Raw genomic sequence first — 26,738 nt, forward strand, 5'->3', positions numbered from 1 at the left:
ATCACCAGGCAGCGTTGCGCACGACTCTAACAGAGCCGGCTTCCCGGTCCAGGCTGCTCGGGCCGGTAGAGGCTCGGTCGCCTGCACCCACGGGCGCTGGAGGAGGCAATGCTGCCTCTCCTACGGCCATCTGCATCGGGAAACTGTGCCACCTGCCTCGCTACAAGCGGGAGTGACGAAATTCAGGGAAAATGGGGAGGGAGCTTCAGGAACAAACGCTGTTTCTGAACTGCACTTCACTACCGATGTTGCACTTCTGCTCGCCGCACCCGGCGTCCAGCCCCCACGCTGCAAGTAAATTGCTCCTGGGACCCAGAAGGGACGTGACTCCTATCCCCCAGCTTCAAACAACTTCTGCAAATGTTTCATCTGTGGAAATTTATCTGTAACTACCATAGGGGGGAGCTGCAATAAATTATCTAGACTCGCCTTTCTCTTCACCTGCTCTCACCTCACATTGATATTTCTAGGGGCTGAGCTGTGTGAAGTGGTGAGAGTACATGTCATCTGCATGCCTCTGAATAAGTTATGTCTCTTCCCCCTGGACTTATGGCCAAACTCTGTCGACGAAGGACAAAGCAGGATGGAAAAAGATGTGTTCCTCGGCATTCCAGGTATCTGCCCCTAAACTGTAAAACTAAAAATTAAATGAAAATCTGAATAAAAATTTCCCCAGGAGATATAAGATCTGAGAGGCCTAACTATTGCTGCATGAAAACTTCTCGAAATGCTTAATACAAGGGCCTCCACATTGCAAGAATATTCCTGGCGTGAGAAACTGGAAGAAATCAAAGTCATTTATCAAAATGAGTAAGCAAAGGGCATGCTTGCAGCGCATGGCACTGCTGTTATGCACACCCTAGGGTAATTTTGCCTAATCCTACTGAATGAGGTTTTTCATGCATATATATGTGCGTGTGTATGCATATCTGTCATGAGTAAAATCTATTGTATCCTCAGTTGACAAGCTGTGTGTGGCACACTGCAGCAGGGCTTGGGGAAATAAATTCATGACCCAGACTAAGAGTAGAGCCCATCAGCCAAAATAACAATTGCACCTCCTCCCCACGCCGCTACCAACACCCGTCTGGGATCCCTCTTCTCTCCCTTCCTTTTCCCCCTGCCAGGGGTGGCTGAAGATGCAGCAGAGAGGATGATAAGGGGCTTGTTTCTTTGGGGTGCAAAGATAGGGTGACAATTGGGAGAGCAAAAGAGAGCCCGGGTCGTGCCAGCCCCGCAGCGAGGCCATGCCGCAGGAAGGAGAGGAGCGAGTGGGCAGGGCTGGTGAGCTTGCTGCAGAGGGGGTGAAATGCCCCCATGGCCCTGGGGATGTGTGCTGAGGGATGGCAGGGGGCTCTGCAGACCCTCTGCAGACCTCACAGCACCGCCATGCAAACGGCAGCCTCTCACCTGGGTCTGCGCTGCAAGGGCACATTCCTCAGCAGCCGCTGAGCAGCGCTGACCGGTTTTGCCATAGCTGGAAGCAGGGCAGAAAGTCTCCGTGGGTGCAGTGGGTGCTGGGCTCCCCAAGAGCCCTGCCTGGCCCCCTCGCTGCTCCAGCCTCTGGACAGGCACCCCCCAGGCAGGCAGGGGAGGAGGCACAGCCCCATCTCCCCGCTTTGCCTCTGCGGGGGCCCCTGGGGAGCAGCTTTGCCACCCCCCAGGCTCCATGGGGTGATGGGGGGGCCCCCCAGCAGCGAGCAGCCCTGGGTTGGCCGCTCCTTCTCTAGACCTGCCTCTGCAGAGGTGTTTGCAGCCATTGGCACGGGCGCTGCAGAGCCGGTTGCCTGGCAGCACAAACGCGTCCTCTTCCCCATGACAAACATCATCTCCATCGACCCAGACCACCTCCCGTTTCATATATCTGCCTAAGCTGGAGAGCCCAGCAAGGGAAAACACGGCTCATCGAAACGAGCTGAGCAAGACCCGTTTCATCACCAGGGTGATGCGGGGACCCTTGCGCTAAGCGGCTGCCCCACAGGTGAATTCATCCAGCGGCGTAAGCGAAATGCCATTTTGCTCGGCAATTCAGCCTGGATTAGCACCAAGGGAACAAGCCCCCTTAAAGAAACACATGCTAATTAGCGTGCACGAATATTTAGCTTTCTGCAAAACTATCGGAGGAAAAGTAATTGTGAAGCTAAGCCCAAGGTCTGCCTTCCTGCATCTGGGTCTTCAGTTCCTGCTGAAAACACGCTCATGTGTTCGATGTGCCAAAAGAAGGCAAAGCGTTGCATCCGAGAGCACAGAGTTGCTCCAGGTCTCTGTGGCTTATAAAGCGCGTGCAGCGCGTGTGTCAGGTCCCAGCTTGGTGCTCAGCCTCCGAGCGTGCCGCTGCACCCAGCTGCTCTGCTGTAGTAACTCAGGTGCTGAATATCTCAGCGGACACAGGGTTATGAATTTGAGAGACATAAAAATTACCAACTTCAGAGATATCCATGTTTCTTAAAAGAAAGAAAACCATTATGAGTCAGGCACGTTACCCACCAGCGGCCTACTGAAGAGAGCTGTCTTCTGCAGAGAGGTGGAGGACAGGAGGATGCTTGATGAGTGCAGCAAGGGCCAGGGCACCGGCGGGGAATGGAAGGGGAAGACTGACTACATGCAGCCACAGAGCAGCTGTGGTCAGCATGCCATGGTGCCAGTGCTGTGCAGGGAGCACACGGGGGAAGGAGCTAGCGGACTCTCTGCCCAGGGGGCTGTGGTGTACTGTAGGGATGTGCAGCTCAGGATCTGGGAGAAGCTGGGTTTGATGGAAGTGTGAAGGTGCCCAGCTGTGCTGAGCTCCACACCACCGCAGCTGACCACCTCACTGCATTGCAAGGTAGGTTGAGTATCTCTACGCCAGGGTGCAGTTACTTGTAGAGACACAGTATTATGAGACCCCCTCTTCCTGTCTGCAGGAAGGCTGAAAGCAGTGCAGCCCATCAGTCATTTTCTCAGTCTACTTTGAAACAGGATTTGTCCCAAGGAGGCTCAAGCTACCCGAAAACAGGCACACCAGGTGCCAGGGCAGCTCTCTTCTGGCTGTGACTGCTTGACATCACGTGGGAATGAGCATCATGGCATCGAGGACCTGCAGCTCCATCCTCTGCAACATCAGCATCAGCCCTCCCCACCGAGGGTGGTGGCGACGGCTTAAGGGATCCAAAGCCGGGCGAAAAGGAGAGGGGCAGAGCCCGGCTGCAGGGAGGAGCGCGGCAGCTTGTCCTTATTCAGGGGAAGAAGAAAATCTCTGGTGGGTGCTGCACGAGAGGAGCTGGAGCAGATAAAGCTGTTGAGGTTGGGAGGAGGGTGGGGAGGAAGGGCTGCTATCTAATTGCCAGCCTCGGTTCTATCAGCAAATATGAGGGCGAGCTGTTGCTGGTGTGGAAGGTAGCAGATGGCCTAATTGTGAGCTTCTCCCTTGCAAGAGCAAAACGATATACTGGTTTTAACATCTTTGCCTAGAGTAGAGTGCTAGCTAGCTTCAGATACTACCAAGAGATACTGTACAGAGGCACTTTGTGCCAGAAATGTGCTCTAGTAATAATCAGGAGAAAACTGTGCTTGAAGTGACATTTAAAAAATAATTATTATGACCCATTGCTGTTAGTCACACATCCCAAAAGCTGATCTGGCTAACAGCTTTCCAAAGCATCTTCTGCTTGACAGATCATCATTATGCCACCATTGTGTCACCACGTCTCACCTTGTAACCACCAGGACACTGCCTATGTACACACACCATCTTTTCCCCTTTTCTTGGAAGGGAAAATAATTCTGTCTTCTAATTTTTCTCATGCTACTTCAGCTGGTTTCACACAGATTCTTCTCTCAGCCATCTAGCTACAGAGCATAGGCCTTACTTTCCCAGAGACAGCTATGAAGCATCGCCACCTCATCTCCCCTTGTGCAAAGCCCCAGGCGGCGACAGCACCGCTGCAGCGAAGGCCCAAGGTGCCCCGTAACAGCTCAACGCTCTGCAAAACTCCAGGCCTGTAGGCTGAGATGGCAGAGCCCGCCTGCGTCACACTAATATCGGGTGCTTGAAACTTTATATTGAAGGTGCAGGGTCGTTACTGGTGAGTCGTTACGGCAGGTGCATTTTGTCAGCTCGGGCTCTGATCTGACAACAGGGGAGAGGGCAGTGCTGCTCTCAGCTGGGTCAGGTTTTCAGAGCAAACTCTGGTAAGGACTTAAATGGGAGAGAAAACTATTGACTAACTTGTAAATCTGCTTATTATTACTTATCAGTAAGTGCAAAACCCAAGGCAAGGATCAGCTTTGTCTGGAATCAAGTGAATGCTCCATTTGAGGGTAACAGCCCTTTTCTTGTTGATTTTTTTGCAGGCCACTGGATGTATTTTTAAGGACTTTTGCCTGCTGAGTATACCATGTGCTGTCTCTTCCTGCTAGTCCTTTAAACTTCTTTGTGTTTGTTGGGGTTTTTTGGTAGTAAAAGGACTTTAATGGGTTATCTGTAAGCTTTGTCTCCTGAAGCGTTAGGATGTATTAAATCTTCTTTAAATCTACCTTTCCCTTACTGTCCATCTTCAAAAGACTCTTATCCATGCAGTAGATGCCTATGCTGCAGAAGTCTGTCCTCCTTCCCCTCCTCTCCACTCCTCTTACTTGTTTCCCCCAGTTTGCTCAGAAGTCTCCTGCTAAGAATCCCACAGCTATGACACACCAGCCCATCTCTCTCAAACCCCGCTGATTTCATGTCTCCCTCAGCCCCCAATTAAATCTCCCTATTTTCCCCTTCAAGCCCCTCCATAATGTTACTTTGCCTTTGATCTCGTTCCTCCCACTCCTCCTCCTGCCTGTGTTCTCCCAGTCACCCCTCCCTGCTGCTCATTTTATCTTGTTCTTAGATGGCTCAATCTCGCTTTTTACTTCACGCTCCTTTGACACCTCAATCCATCTCCCACTTTCTATTAGCCAAACATTTTTCCTCTCGTTCGGTCAACTCTACCTTAAATCCCTCTCTTTTTCTTCCTTGCTAGCAATAACACCCCACGTGCACTCATGCAGAGTTGCCCGAACTCTTGTCCCGTGCGGTTTTGCTCGAGTGCGTGCTCTTCACACCAGGAACGTGTGATGCTTGTGCACGCCCCACAGACACAAACACACTAGGGTCTTTTGAAGAGCAGCAGTCGCAGGTAAGTTTCTTTATTAATCCATTGCTTATGTGATACACAGAAAACTCTAAACTTTCTCTAGCAGGGGTAATAAGAGGAATCTTTTCTATGTTGATGTGAAGGCACACTTTGGGTGCTCTAGCCAGTTAAATGCATAAAAATGCATGTTATTCAAACTTACAGCGACTTAAACTTCCTTTAGGCAGTAAAGCCATTTGAGGAACACGAATAAGCAGCAAGCTATGAGAAGAGGTTTTGGGTCTCACTTCGCTATATTGCCTTGCACTACCACGTCATCGCCGGTTGCGTTCACGTTGCCTTAAACATCTTTACATTCCTGCCCGTGACAAACAATAGGGACTAGCTCCCACACAGCAGAGGAAATATAGCAGCAAGTGTCTCACGTCCATTTCTCAACTGTCATCAAATAGCTTTTATTCATGGCATAGCACAAGTGTCAGCCAACTGGCAAAGGCAGCCTATATTAAAAACGTTGGGGATTATTCATGTCAACAGACACAGGGGAGCTTTTCTCAGTCGGTGGATCTGCACTGGCAGTGGTATGAAAATGCAGCAGGTTCTCTAGAGTAATCTCAAATCTGAATAACTTCAGAAGGAGGCCAACAGCTGACTGTCACTTCCAAGCACAATTAAAAAATTCATCTAGTGCAATTAGACGAGAGCTTGGATAGGTGAGAGGTTTAATGCTGTGGATAGATAGAAAAAGCTATACTGTAAGGATGTTATATAGAAAGGCTAAGATGATATTTTTTAAGAAAATGCTCAGATTGAAGATAGTCTGCAGGTTGTGAGCTGGTGGTGGCTTCTCAGATTTGCTTCTGATTACATAGTTAGCTGATAGCTCCTTGGCCTGTTTGATTGCAGGCATTTACTGTGCTATTTGGAATACAATTTCCATTGGCTATGTGATTTGTCTTTTATGGACAAAGTGTGATTTAGAAATTGATTACTTCTTTCTCCTTTTAAAAGATTAAAAAAAAAAAAAAGCCTCTTTAACCAAAAATACTTTTTATTAAATTTGTGAGAATATTAATAGAAAAAAATAAAAAGATGGACATAAGCAGTAAAATTGCTTACCTTAAAAAAACATCAGGTAAAGGTGGAAAATGATAGAGGTTTCAGATGTCGCAGGTTAACTGTTAAGGGCAATTCCCTGACTGGTTGTTTCAATCCCACTGTATTTGCAGAAGTCTATTATATTCTGTCACGTTGCGTTTTTTAATTGTTGCTTTTAAAACATATGGTCTGCTTCTTTTTCCTCTCAATTATTTTTGACTACTTTAATTCTCTGAACTTGGTGATGCTAGGCAGATATAAAATCAGGAGCAATTTAAGTGGAAAATAAAAAATTAAGGCCCATGCAAGTTATCATGAATAAGGTGACCTGATCTGCTCTGACACAGATCTGTGTTCCACTTATGCTCTGGAAAACTCTGGATACTATATTTTGATCAAAACCTAATTTCTGTACGAATGTGTGATGCAGAAGAAACCCAACCAGCAAAACCCTCAGATGTATCCCATGCCATCTCCATGACAACATATAGATGCACATCCTGCTATATACATCGTTATCAGGAGACTAACTGCTCCCAGGTTTTTCCCACATCGAGCTGAAAGGCAGACCGACCAACCAGGTAGCTGGCTGCAGAGGATGCTGCTGGGATTTAAACGTGGAAACCGCAGTTTGTGATTCATGCAGGGTAAACGGGAGGCAAATCGAGCAGCCTGGCCAAAGAGTGAGCCTCACGCTGCGTAGTGGGAGGGAGCCTTGCACTACGGCTTCCCTTGCCGAGCCTGCTTGGCCAAGCAAAGGAATGGGAACTGGCAGGTCTCCAACGAGTCTGAAAAGTCACACGGAGGACCTTTGCGGGGTTCTCAAAGTCTTCCTGAAAGGCCCTTAGTGCCACTTACCAGCAGAGTGAGATAAGAACAGAAGGTAATTTGGATTAATGAGTTATCCTGAGAGGCTGGGTTTTGTTCCTGCATATCCAGAAGGAAAGGGAGAGCGATCCTGTCCTCTTTTCCTGCTGGAGAACTCTGAACTCTGTGGCAAGAGATTCGCCCCCCACTCCCCGGCAGCGTGTAGGAAAGCAGGGTCAGCATGTGAGCCAAGGCTCTTCCCAGACGGATGATCCATTCCTCACAAAGGATCAGACTTGAACCAAGAAAAGGGACCTGCCACTTGCGCGCTCTGTGTGTGTGTGTGGTTATCTCCCCTTTCGTAGTCCCCAGTGTTTATTGCACTGGATTTAATTGCTCTCCCCCCACAATGTTTACTGCACTGGATTTAATTGCTCTGTAGGTTCCACGTTAAATCAAACAATAAATGTTGCCGTGTCATTTACTTGCTTCCTGGAGCAGCTAGGAGTGGGACCTTGGGTCAAAGAGCAGTCCCCTGAGGTCAGGAGACCGTCCCTTTTCCCCAGGCTGCCCCGCACGGGGACTGACCCTGTACGGCTGCGAACGCCGTGCCGGCTCTGCCGTAGGCACCGGTGCTGCGGTGCATCAGCTCCCAGATGGGTCCTGGAGTTTGAGAAGTGTGCTAAGGACGTACCCACTGGGAGACCTGAACAGCAATAGATTCAGTAAATCCCCCCCTGCCCCTTGCGGGGGGGACAGCTTGGCTTTCTTCCTAACCTGTCCTTTCCTCGGCTCCTTCCCCCAGCGCCGGTGTGGGTTACCTCACTTCATTGAAGGGTGAGCGGCCTCGCCTTCGTGGCGGCGTCCGGGCACGCGCGCGGCCGCTCCTGCAAAGCAGCTGAAGTGCTGTAATTTCATACTCCAGCTGACGGTGCAGGAGCTTGTTCGTCTGCCCGTCTCCTAGCGTAGATGTGGTCCTGGCTGCTGCGGGCACCCTCAGCGCAGTCGCGGCTGGAGCTGAATTGGTGTTTAGGAAACATTCCCACTATAAACAGGGCTGCGTGTGTAACCGCCCCAGTAACGCAAGGTTGGCCTTTTCATAATTGTTTCTGATATCTGGACTGGGGAAGTCTTCTTCTGCACTCCTACAGCCCCTAAACAATGCACCTGAGGCAAGTTACGGCTGCGCTCTCCTGCTCGGCTTTCCTTTCTGAGAAATGGAGATTACAATATTGACCTTCTTGGTAGAGTACTTTCTCATTTTTTTTTATGAGACATGCTGCATAAAAGCTGATTGTTAGGTTTTGCTGGGCTATAAAAAGTCCTCGGCCTAACAGTGGGGCAGGTTATCAGCCATAAAAAAACCCTTACACTAACATTTAGGGATAGACCTTTGTTCTGTTTAGTTACTTATAATCTTTGGAGTGATGTGGCTTGGGTTTTTCTGTTGTCTGGATTTTACTTTTTTTTTTTTTTCCCCCTGTCCTCTGTGTGTGCGTGTGTATTGTGTACATATGGCTGACTTGCTTCTATCAGGGCCAAAGATCACTTGGTTTAGCTTAACGTACAGATGTCAGTTGGCATCAGCTGAGTGACTGGCCTGTGATTCGCTATTCAGCACACTTCCTCTGAAATATAAGGGAAATTAGTTTGCTGACAGACAAGAAACAGAGTAAGAAACCACTGAACCAGAAAAGACAAAAAGAAGGATTATGATCCCCAAGAAATAATCTGCCTTTCCTTCAGCATATAGTCTATGAACATTTTATGCTGACGGCCAGAGCTTTTCTTTGTGCTGCAGATAGCCTTACCATAATAACAGATATTTCCCTCGACGTAGCTTCTACAGAAGAAAAGAAATTCCCTTTTTGTCCACAGGGCAATCAAAAGCTTTATCTCCTGCCTGGACAGCACGGTGCAAGGGTGGCAGTGTTGAGGAGTGCCCAAGTTCATGGCAGATGGTATCTGGGCATGATGGAGCCCAGGAGTCTTCAGCAGGTTCCTATTTAACAGCATTGGCACTGTAGCGTCTAGCTATGCACGTCAGAAAGATGGAGACAGACAGACGGACAAAAAGCCATCACAGATAACACTAGTTCAAAGTGAAGATAATAGCAGGAACAGCAAAGTCAAGCTCCAAATAGTTCCCCATGGCCTAATGCCTCTTGTTCTGAAAAGCAGTGTCTGGAAACAGCAGTGGGGTGTACAAAGCGTGGGGAGCCCCTGGTGCGGGGATGGTTGATACCGGAGCCTCAGCGCTCTGGCTACAATCTCAGGAAAAGGCAGTAGTGGTGGGACAGCACTTACAACAACAATGATTGAGTTTGATTGAGTTTAGGATGTTTCAGAAAGGATTTAGTATATCCTGCAGGCTTGGGCTGATGTTCCTGATGCATGCCAACCATTCGGGTGGGAACAGAATAATTAACCATTCTTTCGCTCACAGATAACTGAAACAATTGGAGCTGGGCAGACTCCCCATAAGGCTCTTCAGGAATCTGAACCCAGCAGCAGGGTGGTTTGGCTAGGGGCTAGTCTGCCCATTAAGGTAGAGATCAGCCTGAAGGCAGGAATTTCCTTGGGGGGGGGGGTGTAGAAAAGAGACAGAAACAGGTGAGAAAGCCCAGAAGGCTCAGGTGTATGCACTTACATAGGCTGGAGGAGCCCCCCAGCAGCGTGACCCCAACCAAAAGCCGAGGGAGGGATTTTGGGCACAGTACTTTCAAGCAAAAGACACTTGAAATTGCAAACAAAACTCCTTGCTTCTTGTTTGGCCTTTGTTTTAAAAGTTCGAGGACAAAGGCCTTCATGCATTCGGTGTTAATCAAGAGCACTGATGTAAGGAATTACCTGACTCCATCAGCATTCTCATCCCAATGGAACCAACCCAAAATAACTCTCGCCCCAAACTGATCAGGGCTGTGTAACTGATATGGGCTGAAAATAATAATGGTCTATATATTTCTTACGAAAAAGTTCTTCTTGTTTTAAAGACTTTGGTAATAAATACATGCAAGAGTTGAAGGCAGCAAAGAGTTGGATAGGCTATTATTCTCCAATCAATTCAATTTTTAAGCCTTACTTAAAGAATGCTAATTTTAAATGAGATGTTCTTCTGATCATTTCTACAATTGAGGAGATGTAAATTCACATTCATAATGAATGCTCTTTTTTCATATTTGATTGCAGTAATCCAAATGATCCTATTTAATATCAAGGACAGAGCTAGTATCTATTTTTTGATGACTGCTTTGCATAGCATAGTCCACACGGTTAAAATTTTTGGAGAACTGTTTTAGAAGATACAACTCTTTGGAAGGACAGTGCTGGTGGCTGGAACAGACACCTCCTGCAGACAGAGCACTGGAAGGCCGCAGAGCCAGAAGTCAGAAATTCCAGGTTCTTTATATTTGGTTCTAATAATCTTTTGCTGCATTGTTCTAACCTCAAGCACCACCTGTTTGGACTTCAAAGAATAAGTTGTGCTCATTTTACCTGTCTCCTTTTTTTCAGCTTTCACTTATCCTGCTGTCAGAGCTGGCAGGTCTTATTCTGGTTCCCAGTCTTCCTGTCCAGTTGTACCTTCTCCAGCCTGAAAACAACCTTCTTCAGCCTCGCAAGGTATGTTTGGTTGGCTTCCCATACTCAAGGTGATGAGTTTAAAAAATCCCACGGTCTTTGGAAAGTGAAATGAAAGCTTTAGTTCTCAGGACTGTACATGTGAAAATCCTGGGAAAAGAGTTTTGGAGGACTTTTGACCAATGCAATTCAGTGTGATAAAAATCCTTAGAACAATTTAGCTTTTGTATGGTAATTATAGGCAATGAGAACTTTCTAAGAAATACTATTTGTTTCTATGGGTAATATAAATAATCATCATTATCAACATCACAGAATAGGGAAGAAGACAAAAAGTAGATATTGTAGATATATTGATGATAATGGGCTGTTCTGCATGGTAATATGAAAATTATTGTTTATTATTTATTTATTTATTCCACATGGTACTATGCAAATATTTCAGTTGAGCAGAGTTCTAGGTCAGATAGAGTTTTCTTAAGACTTATAAAAAGATCAAGAATCAGATTTGCAGAAAAGCAGCAAAGTTGAGTGCAGCGGAGAGGAGAAGCAATGCTGTCTGCTGTGATGTCTTCAGGCATCCTCAGCTGAAAGTTACACGTAGCCAGGCGTCACATGGAATTACAGGGCAACTGTATACCCGCTACCCTTATCTACCGCAGTGCTTTATCATTAATTATTGCTATTCATTCAGATACTATGCTCTCTGTAGTTCATAGATACTGAAAGAATTTTAAGAGGGACATAGAATGGGACTGGGAGCCAAACACTTCACCTCTAATTTGAGACTTGCTTCATGGCTTCATACAAAATATCCACTCTCCATTCATTCTCTCTGTAAACAGGGGCTAGGATTTGTGTCTCGTGGGATGTTGTGAGATTAATTTTTTCCTTGTATGCATAAATTGTTTTGAAGGTGGAAAGGTCCAGGTCTTATTTCACAATGGCCTTGCAATTATAGTACAAATGGAGCAGACCCCGTCTCTCCTCGGAAAGGGACAAACAGCTTGGAATTCGGCAAATAGTCTAGCCAGCTAGAACAAATACAATTTTGCAGTCCATTGATTTCCATTTACAATGCCAAGTTTTATTTGATTTATTTTTTTAATATCCACGTGCCACAACCCCAACTTCCTTTTTTTTCCCTTTTTAAATGAAGTGTCACTGGCACATGGTCCTCATTAGCCTAGAGGTATTTTGGATAAGTTAAGACAAAGGATCATCAGGCAAACAAAACAGGGCCACTTAGGACAGCGTTGATGATACAGCCCACAATTCTTTTCTCCTTATGTGAGAGAATTTAGGATTTTGGAACATATTGGACTACTATATAGCTACATGGATTATGTGGGGGGGTCCCACACATGCGTAGTTAGGGCAAGAGTTAAAGATATGTATCCTACATGTTATTTAGTGACTTAACAGTGGTAGCAAATACGTGAATGTTACTTGGGACAAAATCTGCCCTCCAGTGTGACTGTCCCTGCTCTCCCCTAGCACTGTGCGGTGCCCAGCACAGTAAAGCCAGAATCCTCCTGCTGTTGAAAGGCTGATGCTGGGAGCGGAGCCTGGCTTGGGCACGTCTCCAGGGAGCCTGGTTTTGGTTCGTTTCACCAATGGGACGTGCACCCTCCGACTGCACCCTTCTAGCTTCCCTTTTCTCAATGTATGGGTCGCTGTCACCCACTGCGACCGTGATTAAACAGCGCATGCCCCTACCGAAGGGGCGGAGCAGTCTGCGGCAGATCGGTACGGGTGCCGTTGTGTGGCGTAGAGACAACTCGCCTAGAGTGGGGTATGGGTGCTGCCATGAGCACGAGGAGAGGTGGGGATGGCTGGGGAGGGAGGAGGAAGAGAGAGGGAGCAGCTACTGTTGAGAGGAGCCGTGCACTGATACCCTCTAAACTGTTGGAAGAAGCAAAGTTGCGGCTGACTAATAGAAAGTACGCACAATACCTAGGGGTTGCAAAGAGAATGTCACCTATCAGTGATTAAATACGGGGAAACTTGCACTGTCATAGCTCACGCCGACTGGTGCTTATGGGTAAACGGAAGGTCGGGCTGTCAGGTTCTATGAGGCCTCGCTTCCCCCTGACAGGGAGATGGCCATTTTCCCAACAATGGCCCCAGCTCTTTCGGTTACAGCCAGTCAAGTCGAATGACATCAAATATTAATCTGGCACAGAACTTGGGCTGTCTGAGTACATTTTATAACCAACAGCATATCAAATCCTTTGGACCTGATGACAATCGCTCCTTTGTTGTCACATCAGTCAGTCACTTTAACCCAGATTCTCGGTCAATTCAAAGGAAAGAAAACTGTGCTGTAGAGAACTGACTACTGCAAAAGTACTTTAAAAAAATGAACAGAAGGAAGGCAGGGCTGAAACTCATCATAAAAGATCCCACCATAAAATCAGGAGAACGCACAAGGAGCCTGAGATGACCTCGCAGCGAGAGGCTCTGTCGCTGTTTTGAGTAGGGTTTCTCTGCAGGGGCAGACCTCGGATCATCCCGAATCCAGTCTCTGGGCTCGCAGTTACTTCAGAGCCTTGGGCCTGATCTGTTTGCATAACAGCATTTATATTGCTTTTATAACGGAATTTCTGTCTGTATAACAGAAATTTCTAGCGCTGTGAAAGCAGACAAACTTCAGAAATCAGATTTCCCAGGTGGAGCGTGAAAAGGCAGGTCCGAGGCCCCGGTCTCTTCCAGTTGTTGTTGCCTGACCACAGCCCCCTGTAATCTGGCAGGCAGATGCCCCCTTCAGAGGGACTCTGTGTCGGGCAGCTCCTGCCTACACTTTCTCTAGCATCCAGAACTGGCACCATGCTTTGATCCACCTTTGATTTTGCCTACTGAATGTGCAAGGAAAAACCAACTCTTAAGATGATTAGCAGAGGGCTGCGCGTACAAGCGTAGCACATTAACAAAACCGCTCCAATTAGCTGGGGGGGAAAAAAAAGACAAAAATGTGAAGAATTTTGCTCTTCTCTTCACAAGACTAGAGCCAGTGAGAAAGAATTATAACTTGACCCTAAATTATTCAAAGGAAGCAAAGAAATAAAATATAGGCTAAAGAAGAATTCTCCCTAATAACTTGAACCGAAAGCCAAAGCATATTAACATATGATGACTGGAAGATTCAAAGAAATAGCTGGAAGGAAATTGCATGCCTATATTCTTGGAGGAAAATGTAGGAATTTGCTTAATTTTGTAATAGACCAGGTATGCCTCAAGAAAGGGAAAGTTTCTACACTGTATTGGCACCACTCCTGACCTTATCACGTGCAGAATAGATGGCTCAAGGAACAGGTAAGGAATAAAAGGAAGTTTTTAAAATGTTCGGAGGGATTCTGCCATGGAGGGGTTTTTTCAGAAGATGTTTCTGAGTGGGCTGGAGTGGGAGAAAGGGTCGAAAGCCCAGCACGATCATTCTCATTTGCAGAGTCACCCGTTAGATGATGCTCAGAGGCATAAGCTACCCCAGCTATGGAAAATAGTGTACTTCAGGGTGTTTTCTTTAAGAGATCAGCATGTGCGCTTTTGGGTGTCTCCCTAGTCCTTGGAAACCTGGTAAGAACTTTTGATATTTTCAAAGTCGGATATAAGTATTTGAGTCTAAGCTGTTTATTTTTAAGAACAAAAAGTCAGCAAATAAAGAAAAAAAAAATAGACCAGAACATGCTGCTTAGGATGTGTCAGAGAACTTGTGATGTCATGCAACAAGCTACTTCTGTGGCAACAGAGTGCAAAATCCAAATGCAATGCTAAAGCTTAAAAGTAATTGCTGTCTGGAAGGCTTGATAATTGTCTGTTCTGTATTTGAACACACACGTGCACACATGCATGGGCCACCTTAGCTGCTGGTTCCCTTTGGGGCAGCTTCAGCTGCATGGACAAAGGCAAAATAAGCACAGGGATGGGAAGACCCTCTCAATCCTTGGTATTTTCATTACAGGAGCTGGCAGTATAGTAGTCAATGCAGCAGTTATTCTGCAAATGGAGAGCTCTGGTCTAGTGCTGTCAGTCTCACACCCACTGTTCGTGAACACCTACATTCCCTTTAAAAATAAAACTCTAAGAGCTCTGAATACAAATGTGTGAAAGTTTTACTATTTAAAGGGATCTTCTGGAGAAACTATGTCAAATATGTAGCTCTTTCTAAAATGCCCGTGTCACCCAGGACTACTCGTTCTGCAGCGGGTGCTTTCTGTGGCTAGCCAGTAGACGCAAGCAGTTCACATCCTGCGTGGGGCGACCCCTTCTCCCAACCTCCCGCCTCCTGCCACGCTCCGCTTCGCTACTGCTTAGGCAAAAGGATTTTCCAAAGTTGGGAAAGGTCTGGAAATTGCACAGGTTTCCAGCTGGCAACCTTAGTGGTTGCCCTGAGTGGTTAAAGCCGGTGGCCTGGGGATAAGCAGCAGGAGGTGCGGAAGATGTGCTCGCTGCCTCTGAGTGATGCTCCAGAAGGGGAGAAGCAGCCGGAGGGAGAGCACTGTTGGCAAATACCACCCACCCTGGCAGCACGGCTTTCTGAAGCTCTGCTGGCTTCAGACAAGTGCAGTTGTGGAATATCACATGTTGTGAGGGTCGTGGAGGGAGGATGGGATGATGGAGGATGACAGAGGACGAGAGCGCAGGCACTATGCCGGGTCACTAGTGCCCCGCTCAGAGGTTCAGGTGCACCCTTGACCGTCCCTCTGCTCAATGTATGTTAGGCAGTTTTAGTGGGCATTTGCACAGTTCTCAGCTTCCTGAAGGCGTGAGATGCCTTCCATTTAGGCATTGCTGTTATTTAAGGGGGGAAGCAGGGTGTTTGAACGGGAATGAAGGCATCAACACCCGAGATCCCCTTTGCCAGGTAAGCCAATAGCATGAATGGGATGTTCACCCAGTCACAAGGCATTAGATATTCCTGCTCTGACTTACACCAGCTCCAAGCTATTGTCAGAAGAACCATTAGCTGCTTACGTCAAGACATTAAGCCAAATCCTGGCTCCAGTGAGGTCAGTCATAAAACTCAAATTGATTTCAGTGGCAATAGAAATCAGTCTCCTAGACAGTGGTCAAGAGGGAGGAGTAGGATGGCGGTTTGCTATCACCTAACAGAGCAAGTTTCAGTTAAATTCACTCAAGTTTTGGGACATACTGAAATTCTGTGTGTGAGTGTGCACACAGCACCGAGGCATGGCAGTCATGGCACTAGGAGACCTAGTGTTGGTAGCTACTCAAAGTGATTTCCAAACTTTCCTGCAAATGCAGGTGACTGGTTTAGGAACTGAGGGACATGGACATCTTGGCTCCCAGCTGGGTATGACTGACAGCGTCTTATCTATCTCATATCACTTAGCACTGATATTCTGTTCATTTAATTACTCAACCAGAGAGAAGTATTAAATGGTGTTACAGAATTCTTTATTACGATATATGCTTTCCAGTAATTACCTCACTCATTCTCTGATAGTAGTGGGGGGAAAACCCTCCCTCTGGGTATTTCCTGCCCGTAAGAGTACACACCTCTTAGAAATGGATTTTGTTCTTCAGCCTTTTTTGTTTCCAGTTACATTTAGATTGGTCTCAAGAAGATGTGTAAATCTCTGTGAATGCTCTTCGACGTATGTTTACATTTTCCCCTTGCTTTTAAGGAAATGCACGCGGACTATTTATTTTTTATTTCCTATTTGCTTTTTATTTCTCTGTTATTTCCCGTTGTGACCACTTTTTAAAAGCATTATTTTCAGACTCCCTCCAATCTGCACACATATGCCATAAGTTACATTTTGTTGTATCCTGGACCTAAATTTTACATTCATTAATCGCAACTGTTTCCTCTTAGATCGCATAAGAAAATCTACAATTCAGAGTCATGTCTGCTCTCCTGTGGTAGTTCAAGTCTTAAATTCATTATGATCGCTAACCATAAATACTGTATCCATTTTTAGAGAATGATCCAATCTGCTTGTATTTCCTGATCTTTCTTCTCATTCCTTTGTTATGATATGCTTTCTGCCTCTTAATTGTTTCCATATGAAATGGCCTCAGTCAAAGCGGTCGCAATGAATAACGTCCATTTCAAAATGTCAGCATTTTGGTCACAGCAGATAACCACGAGCTGGTTACTCCCTGTGCACAGTAGCACTCCTTAAGGACAAGTAATAAGTTCTGCAGTCTTGTTAAGTGAAAAACAGTAAAGACCAAACATCACAGACAAAAGGCAGCTTAGTAAATGTGATTTCTGCCCTTTTAGCCAATAATCTTGGTCCCATTTTTTATTTCTGCACAGCCATAAAATTTTACTTTCCTTTCAGTATAGCTGAATAGTATTAGGAGCTAACCTAGCTTCTCTCCCACGGACTGTGTTTAAAATGTCTTTTGTCAAATAACTTGGGGGGGGGGGCTTTTATGTTTTCAGTACTGAGGTTGCTTTATTGAAGTATAAATCTGGGCCCCTCCATCAAGGCAGAGAGCCCTGCTGGTTCTGCTGCGTTTCCACGGCTCGGCACAGGCCTGGATGTGCTTAACCGAGAGGTGTGAAGGAGCATCCTGGAAGAGATGGAAGCTAAATATATTCTGCTACAAGATTTCTTCCATTCCTCTCTCCACCCCCTGATCCCAGAGACTACAATGGCTTATGCAGGGCTTTACATATGCAGCTAATGGTGGAGGGAGGAGAATTCCCACAGATTTCTCCTCCTAAGAGCTTTAGCCCAATACCAGCACAACACACAGCCTGAAATGGTGCTGGGGTGGGTTTTGAGGGAAAGCGTTCCCATCATCACTTCCAAAGAGAGGTCCTACACAATTATTTTTAGGAAAGGATCCCTGGCTATATGGAGACCCTTCCCTACGGCTTTCATGTAGGCCCCTGGACAAGCTGAAGAGGGGATGGGATTTCATCTAGACCCCTGTGCTTAGCGCTTCCTTTTCCTTAGCTCTAAGGGGCTTCCCAGCTTGGGGAGTTTATTTTCTTTCAAACCACCCTTTGACACCCAGCTATCTGCATGCACCGCAAGGCTGGCAAGTCTGAAGTGCCACAGCTAGTCCTCCTGCAGCCAGGTGCCTGATGACACGCTTCCGATCTTCTACCAGAGCATTGCCACCTTCGTCTTTAGAGAGCCCAACTCCATAAAACACAAAAGAGCAAACAAGAGTTTCCTCTCATTTGCCCCTGATTTTATGCTTATGTAATTCCACTAATTTCATTTGCATGAGAACAGAAACAGACCCCTAGTCTCTTGGTAGAAATGACTTTACAGGGCTGTGATCCAAACCAGAAGGCCAAGCAGGAGTCTACTTCACATGCACAAACCACCACAACAGAAGTGACATGTAAAGTAGTTATTTTATTCCCGCTCTACATTTTTATGCGCATTTATGTACATCATATGTAGTGGGATGGGGGCAGAGGAGAACAACAGCTGTGCAGCCTTCCCTCTTCCACACGTGGAAGTTGTCTGTCAGACCGGTTTTTATCTCCAGGTACACAAAAGGAAATTAAACCATTAGAACGGATACCTCAGAGCTGTAAACTCCGAAGGGAAGAAATTACTATCGGTTTGACAGGTTTGTAAGTGAATTACTTATTTATGTAGCTCAATAGATTTAATATTAATCGGAGATGAAAGACGCAAGTTAAACATGCTTTGCAAATGTATGCGTTGACTTCTCATTTACTCTAGAACGGCTCGAGTGAAAATTGCTGCTGGTGTGGCCACAGATAATCAAGGCAGGGGAGCTGAAATGAGGAACAAATGAAAGCAAACCAAATTGCTTTTAAAAGTTTCAAACGAGCGTGCTGTTGGAAGTGCTATAAAAGATAACACAAAAGAGCCAGCTAAAAATCGTGGCTCGAGCTCAATTTTTTGCAAGCAATCATAAATCTTAACTTCAGCCGCTTTGTGCTCGTCGGGGGGCACTGGACAAGCAAAAAAAAGTTGACCTCATCATCATGTGAAGTTTCCTATTCCTGTCCCGAGTTGTCATTGGTAAAAGCAGGCAGCAAGAATTCCAGTTGTAAACAGTGATGTGTTGCCAATGTTTCAGCAAGGGTAGCCCGCATTTTTAACTCCCTGCAGCCGTAACACCGCTTGTGCGTAAGGGGCTCAGTAGCTGCAGAGAAGGCTGCAGACCAGCCCTCCCTTCATTTGCTTCTCTGGTGAAACAGAAACGCCCTTTCTGAGGTATAACTAAAGAGGGAGATGCCGTAATTTGGCAAACGGCCTTTGAGAGTCACAGGGTCTTGTTTCTGTGCAACTGCTCATAGAAACAGGAGCAAGAAGCCGTTATCCTCTCTCGCACCCACTCCAACCACACAGCATAAAGACACATCTGCAGGTCTTGCACCCTCCCGACTCATTCTCAGAGCTCGTGGCCCTTTCCCAAATCGCCCTCCTGGGAGAGTGGCAGCACACTTGCTTTTTGGGTGGCTGACCAAGGACTGTATGGGTGGCACTGCAGCCCTTCCAGCGAGAAGATATTACTGAAACGTGGGGTGAAATTCAGCTCGCCCCGACCACTGTGGGTTGGACATTGGTGCGGAGCGGAAGGGCCTGATGCAGCAGAACCATTAGTTCCCTTCCGTGATGACCGCCAACGGCGGCAGGCGGGTGCTTCAGCGTGCAGCTCCCACTCTTACTTGCGGGATGGCTCCCTTCAATTTAGTTTTAAAAACTAGCTACCTCACTACTTGCCTGACAGTTTTTCTTGGTGCAATTAAAAATGCCTTCAGAATGTATAATAGGAGTCAACTGAATTTTTAAAGCATCACGTCGACAATGTGTATCAGGTTGAAAAATACACTTGGTATCTGCTATCCCATGACTAAAACAGCCCAAGCAAAAAAAAGCTCTAGTTAAAGGAAATCAGACAAAAAGAGCTTTGGAGCAAATTTCAAGCATAGTAACCTCTCTTTGAAAAGTGTCTGTGCAGTTATTGCCTTGGAAAACCTTGAAAATTTTTTTTTTTCCTGCTTTATATCAGGAAGTATCCCACTTTTTTTTTCCTTTTTGTTTTTTTTTCCCCAGGCCTAGTCAATATTGTCATTTAAGCAACCAAAGGATCTCTTCTAAACAATTGGAACAGACGTGCTTGTAAAACTGTGCAGATACCCATTTCCAAAACAAATGAAAACTGCTGCGGTTTCAGGGATACGAATGATGCATTTTGAAATAGCACTAAATGTTTATTTACATGAGAAAGCACACTAGTTCTGGTCTACTGAGAAAATAACGGGCATTAAACCCTATAAAGCTTATGGTCCACTGAATAAAAAGTGGATTATATTTTAAAAAGAAATCTTTGCTTTAGTGATCGACTACAGTTTTTAAGCAAAACGACTCACTTTGAGGCTTAGCAAAAGAATAACTATTTTGGTAACGATTTATTTCTTTTGATTTTAAAACTTCTTTAGGACTTATTTTAATGAGAGGACACGATAAATTAAAGCAAGGGTGAGGGTGAAGGTTTACTGTGCCCTATAGAAAAGTGCCAAACTAAAGGCGGGTTGTCGGCTCCTTCACTCGATCTTCCGTGTGTCGCTCAGTCGATGTAGTGAGGCTCTAGTATGGTCTTACCCAGGCAGTGGTGGATGTACCCTGCGGCAGAGGATGCTCACAGAGGTAAGAAAGCTGCCCCGGGCCTCCACCTACCTCCATCGCCTGGTGAAGGAGAAGGTCTAGCGGTTAGAGGTGAAGAGATGCGGCCTGAGCAGAACAGGGTTGTGATACTTGACAGCTCGAGCAGCTAGCACTAATTTGAGCAGCCCAAAGGTCACGACTATTTATGCAGATAAAAGGTCAATGGCAAGTTGGCATGTGGCTGCAGGCTATCTTGGTACGCACTTCACCCGGAGCACCGATACGGGCTTCTGATTCGCAGTTTGTATTTCTGCAGGAACTTTCAGGCCAAGCTTTGGCTGAAATAAAATGTGTTGGGGGGAAAAAAAAAAAAAAAATCTCTGCCACGGGAGTTGACACAGTTAGGAGCCAGATTCAATTTTTGTGGTTCAGGCTCATGTGTAGCTAAATCAAACCTCTGAATCATTATTTATAAGAGACAGCCAAATTCTGAACTGTTTGCTCAGTATTTAGTCAGCCCTTATGTGGATAAACTCCTCTGAAAGCACGCCTGAGTACAGATAGAGGAAAAAGTGAATAAGATGCTCAGGATGTGCCCACTGAAAGAAAGCCTGCGAAACACCTACCGACTTCAGCAGAGGTGGGCTTCTTCCACCGTCACTACGTGGACAAAAAATCCCTTTGGTTTGAATTTCCAGAGCAGTCTCAGTTTATGTGAACAATGTCTATTTGAGCGAAAAAGGGAAGTAGATATACTATCTTTAGTCTAGTCAGATTCTATACTATATTTGAAATTTTATAGGCAATAAGTACTAGTGCTTCATCCTTTGCTGTCATTAGAAAATGAGAATATATTTGAACCTTCAGTTCCAGCAGCGGTCTGTCTACCTGCACCGATTTTAAACAAAATCTTTTTGCCTTCTGTTGTAAAACAGTCCCGTATGCCCTGGTCTCCAACAGGAAGTGTGCAAAATATTTTGTGACATTTCATTCCCCCAAGAAAAGGTAATGGGAAAGCATCGTTACATTGATTTGTTTTTCATCACAGAGGTATTTGGCACTCTGCCCTAATTAAAGTTGCAGCGATAACTATTATAAGCACTGCTGTGCCTCCTCCAGTAATTTTTTAAAAGGAGTTAGCTATTATTCTGTTTTGCTAATAAAGAAAAAAGCTGTTAGGATGAAAAACTCCCATGTAGAAAACCACCAACACTAACTGTCTTCAGACCTGGAAAAGCATTTTTTTTTCCTCTAGCCATCTCTTCCCATCAAAACGGAGAACTACCAAGTTCTTCTTTGACAACTGTCTCCCTCGAGCTCCACACAAGGGGAAGTTTAAACAGTGGCTTTAGCATCATTTGCTCAGATGCATGTTGTCAAGTTTATTAATTCCATTATACTCTTCACTTCATATTTTGTGGGCTTGGCTTCGGGCAAACTGAAGCCAACCCGTAACAAAGGTGTAGGCTGGCTGGTGAATAAGCATATTTTGCATGTGTTTTCCCACTGAAATGGCAAATTCTAGCCACTTGCAAGTACTTTTTCAGTCATATTCATCAAACTGAAGAGAGCCTCCATTCAAGACCGAGGTTCGTTACCGTGTCTGCAGACATGCAGCATGCAATTCAAACGGCTGGCGACTCACGCGGTGCAGCCATAAGCGCCGTGACGGTAATAATCGCGTGGTGGTTCCCACGGACGAAGGCGTCTGGCCCACGTCTGGAAGTGCAGGTGACTCTTGAAAACTTTCTCTTTCTTTTACAGCTCGTCAAAGGAAAGAAAAAGAAGCCTTTGCAGAATGTGAAGACACTGGAACACGTTCTGCAATTTCCTGGACTTTATGCTACGTCTTGCAAGTGTTGTTTTTTACAGTTCCTGGAAAACAGGACTGTACTATAGATGATGACTGTGGGATTTCTGTTATCTTGGAGCAAATATGGGGTTTTCTATGCTTTCCCTCTTATTAAAGTATTTTAGAAAATGAAATGCAGAAAAAGCAAGACCTTGCTCATAATTAGTGTTGAGGGCCATCTAGTCTTGTACTTCAAGAATACAGTTTAGAAAGGGGATGTCCTACTGACTCTGCCCAGGCAGCTGTCTCATCTTCCAGAATGATATGCTGGTGAGATGAAGACCTAGAGCAGTTTTCCCCGTAGGAGTCCAGAAAATACTGCAGGTTTATGGACAATGTTCCATCAGAAATCTGCATAAAATGGAAGCAGTTGTTTATCTCTTAAGGAAAAAAACCCACAACACCAAAGAAAAGAAAAGATTGTGAGTCCCACTGGGTTTCTGCTCTTAATCCTAGTCTAGAGCCTATGATTAGATCATGTGTCTTCCCCCAGCCTCTCTCAGTTTTATGTGAGTGCACCTATCTACTTTTCTGGACTTTCTCACCCTGCTTCATTTTAGTGAATGGTCACAATATAGTTAAAGACTCAGCTTTAGGTCACTTGAATCAGCTTTACAACGTCCAGCCTGGAGCAGGGGAGCCGTGTAATCCCCACAATAGAGCTCTGTATCCGCTCACTAAAAACCTGAACGGCTACTTGAGTGGGTCTGACCGTGTTAAGCGCCACACTGCTAAAGCTGCCTTGCTAGCCATACGTGCGTTACCGAAATGCTAATTTGGATTCGCCTGCATCGCCTTCAGCATTGACACAGCGAAACCCAAGTGGTGGGAGGAATCCCCTGTCCTGTTCCGTAGGGGAAGGACGCCATGCCAGTGGCTTGCAGGCACCATGCAGTCTAGGTGTGACTGCTTCATGGATCAGGCACAAAGGACAGGGCAAGGCTTTCCAAACACGTAAGGAAAAAGCACAGCTATTCCCACAACTGTGTTTATATTAGAGGTGATGTCTTTCATCCAACACAGTCAACAAACTTCTATTTTTTCCTAACTGCTGCTGCCATGCAGTTGAGGTGAAGGTAGCTGGATGCAGTCACCCCAGTTCCTCCCAATTCTCAGCATTCTGGGTTGTTTGATCAATAGATGCTCTCAGGATACCAGAAATAGGGATGTCTCATTTAGCACCTTAAAATTTTGTGCACAGCAAAGTTTTTTCTTGCTGAGGGCTGAATGGGCCTTCCAAGTACATCTGAGTGGCTAAATATCGATTTACACCCTAGTTCTATCTCCATGGCATTGGCTGCCCGATTTAAAATTGGAACTGGGGATGAAGGCCTTTCTCAGGGTGGCAGGTTCTCTAATACAGACAAAGCTGGAAAAAATCAGACCCGTTATGCAAAATCAGCCATAAGCTATTTTCCTTCTGTATGTAGCAGTTAGTTAAATGCTAAGTTTTAGCACTTGCTGTAAGTAGAGAACTTTTTTCTGCTTACCTGAGAAATTAACTTATAAAATTCTCCATTTCTAATTAGGTTGATCAAATTATTACTATAATCTGACACAGCAATGGCAAAACGTGAGGAGGCAGCCATAGCACTTTATACCATTGCACAGCGTTCTGCATACATCCGTCTTCACGAGCCATTAAAGTATTATTAAAATGACAGAATAAATTTAATTTATACAATATTAAATATACCACATAAAGTAACTGTGAAAATGGCTAGCATATACAGGCCATCTAACCTTGCACCTCAAATTGCTTTTCTAATTTGTTGCCCCAATCTTGAAACTGCACTTTTATAAGACTCTATGTCTGCTGGGGACAAAAAAAAAAAAAAAGTACAGTGCACAAACATTGACAAATCTATTAAATTACATACCAGAGTGAAATTATCATGTTAAAAAGTCCGAGTCGGTAGGGCTATACTGGACCATTGCAACAGCAAAATTACAGTCAATTCCCATTATTGCTCTGTTAGAGGTGTCAGTCGTAGCCCGCAGCTGTGGCCGGTCATTTGATGTATTTCCCTGCCTCTCATGTCACACGCAGGCTGCAGAGTGTCAGCTAGGCTGCTGGAAAGCAATTCTGCCTCTCCAGGCTACCGAGAGAGGACCCCGGCCTCGATATACCCAAGGAGATGCTGTTTTACCTACCCGAGATTGCTGACAACCCGTTTGTGAGAGGGATGAATTCCCCCCTCTGCCATTAATTTCGCTGGGGTGTTCGCTTTAATGCCTAGTAATGCCGCTGTAAGTGTTGGTGTAATTTCACCGGTAGTGTAATTGCAAGTTAACTTCGTGGCTGATCTCTTCAACAGATGGAAGCAGGGTGGGGGTGGTGATGAAACCCACAGGAAATGGGTGCTGCTGGAGGAAAATGCAGATGGAAAAAAGGAGATGTAAGAACAGAGAAAGGGGAGAGAAACAGATCAAGGAACCAGGGCGTGTAGGAAACATAGGGCAGAGAGAGGATGCTCTGAATGACCACCGCTGCTACCTTTAGAGAAAACTGAATGTGACGAAAAAGAGTACAAAGAATTGAATAAATTACAGGTATCGGGTACTTTAATGGAGATATACAGAAATAAACGGTACGATGCTCAGGTTCTCTGGGACCTGAAATTCTTGCATTCAAGTCCCTGCTCCTCGGCAGACCCTTAGGCCGTAATTAAAGAGCCTCCATTATATTTACGGTGTGGGCCTCGTGTTTCTTACAGCCTCCATGGTCCTGAGGTGGCCATAGCAAACTCCAGGAACAGGACTCAGGCAAAGCACGCTGTCTGGGTACAGCCCTTCCATATACTTCTCATCAAGTCTCTCGGGACCTGCTTCACAGAAATGTTTCTATACCTCATCTCGGTCGATTCCTTGAGCCTTGGCACCTGAGTAACCCCCCCCCCGCCCCGTGAAGCTGAGTGTCACGACATTTCACCTCTCCGAGACAGTGTGAGGATAAAGGACAGGCACCAAGGAAAGGGCTTGGTAAATCAGTCCCGGCACCAGGCACACGTGGGCGTTTCGTTGCCAGGACCCAAAGCTAGCGTCTCCACAGAAGATGGTTTTGCTCCACACAGACGCACCAGCGCTCCGCTCTGCTCCAGATTTGAGGTTGCGACATACAGGCACCCTGAGCGGTGCTATGCCACTTTTATCCCAAATCTAGAGCGGGTGACGAATTTTTTTGGTCAAGAACTTGTCTGCAGTGATTCACGCCTCTGGGACTGTAAAGAAGTTGGGAACGTCAAAGCAATCCTTAAAACTGAACCAAAGCGGGCATGGGGAGGAGTGCAACTGCTCGAAGCCATCTTGACGCCTCGTCTACCCGCATCGAGCATAGCCTGACCAGAGGTGGGGGTTTGCTCGTGCGTAACAATAACCCCGGCGCTTACTGCTTTCTCGGGAAAGCGTTTTGTTCATCTAGGTATATATTATGCATTTAAAAAATGTTATCAGAGTTGGGAAAGACAATAGTTTAGATGTGCTTGATTTGTGGGCTATGAATACGTCTAAGTGGAAAGGAGGCCTAAAAAGCTAACATATGACAAAATAGTAACTTCAGATTTCAAGGCTGAAGGCCAAATTTAAGTATATGGTGTTTTCTGTATTCCCTATGATTACATAGAATTTAAATTAACATTCTGGGGGAAAAACTCACAGAATTTTTGAGAAGAATTTGTTTATGCCAGACCCTCCCAAGCACATCCTACTTATATGGCCTATAAACCAGAACGACTGTGAAGAGCAGAGATGAGTGTAACCTCTTTAGTGTGTGAGAGCCATTGCTCTGGTTTGTGTAGTAATGGTAGGTATAAAATGCTATTCATTTGTAAGTACTGTATAAACTAAGTATTTCTTGCAATACATATGGAAGTAGAGAATTTTGATTGTGACTGGTAATTCGTATTCAAACTTAGGTCAGAGAACTTGGGCTTGGGCCCCCAAAGTTTAGTAACATATTTATGGTCCCAAAATACGCATTGTGGTTTTCGGACATGACAGGTAGGCCTGCTTTCACTGAACTCAGCCAACATTGCAGCTATTTATTAAATTATCTGTTAAGTACACGGTATTTTCAAGTTTGAAAATTTTGTCTGAAGTAATTTGCCTGAATGCATCTCAGAGAAAACCCTGGCAAGACTTGAGATTTTAGCTCAGAATTGCTGGCCTGCCGGCCATCTGTTCTCAGGCACAAGACCAGGGTGTTACATGGTTTGCAACAGGGGAATCTGTTCTTTTAAACAATGCTACCAGCGATGAAGCATCTCTGGCTTGCAGAGCGAGGTGGGAATTTTTCTGGACTGTGCTGGATGCAGGAGTCTCATTTAGTAACTCTGTGGGTGAGGCTTTCCGGAGCACAGCCGAGATAAGGCTGGAAACGTTCTGGCAGCGCGCTCTCGGGGACACGTTTCTCAGGTGCGCTTCGGAAAGGTCTCCGGGTAACGCTCCGAGGCAGACTGCCGCCCAACCCGGGACACGGCCCCGCTCCGCGGCCTGCGGCCCGGGGGCTGATCCAGACGGGCCTCCCTTCCCGAACCCGCAGGGGCCGGGCGGCAACACCCGCCGAGGCCGGCACCGTTTGTCGGTGGAAGGAGGCGGCGTTGGCCGCGGGGACGCCCGCTCCGCAGCCCGCCACACCGCCCCGTCCCGTTCCCCCCCCCCCCCCCCCCGGGCTCTCTGCGGCGGCCGCTGCCGCTCCTCACGCGCGTGCCCGCAGCGGCAGCA

General features: G+C 46.1%; 1 long non-coding RNA gene across 1 annotated transcript; it reads left to right on the top strand.

The window, feature by feature from the left end:
- The first annotated feature begins 3,277 nt into the window (after positions 1-3,277).
- On the top strand, positions 3,278-25,629 carry LOC142601072 (uncharacterized). The gene is made up of 4 exons (XR_012834653.1): positions 3,278-5,144; positions 6,631-10,406; positions 10,521-10,628; positions 21,929-25,629. It is a non-coding gene; the product is annotated as an uncharacterized LOC142601072 (long non-coding RNA).
- The last annotated feature ends 1,109 nt before the right edge of the window (positions 25,630-26,738 follow it).

The sequence above is a fragment of the Balearica regulorum genome, chromosome 3 (assembly GCF_011004875.1).
Source record: "Balearica regulorum gibbericeps isolate bBalReg1 chromosome 3, bBalReg1.pri, whole genome shotgun sequence".
Lineage (NCBI taxonomy): Eukaryota > Metazoa > Chordata > Aves > Gruiformes > Gruidae > Balearica > Balearica regulorum.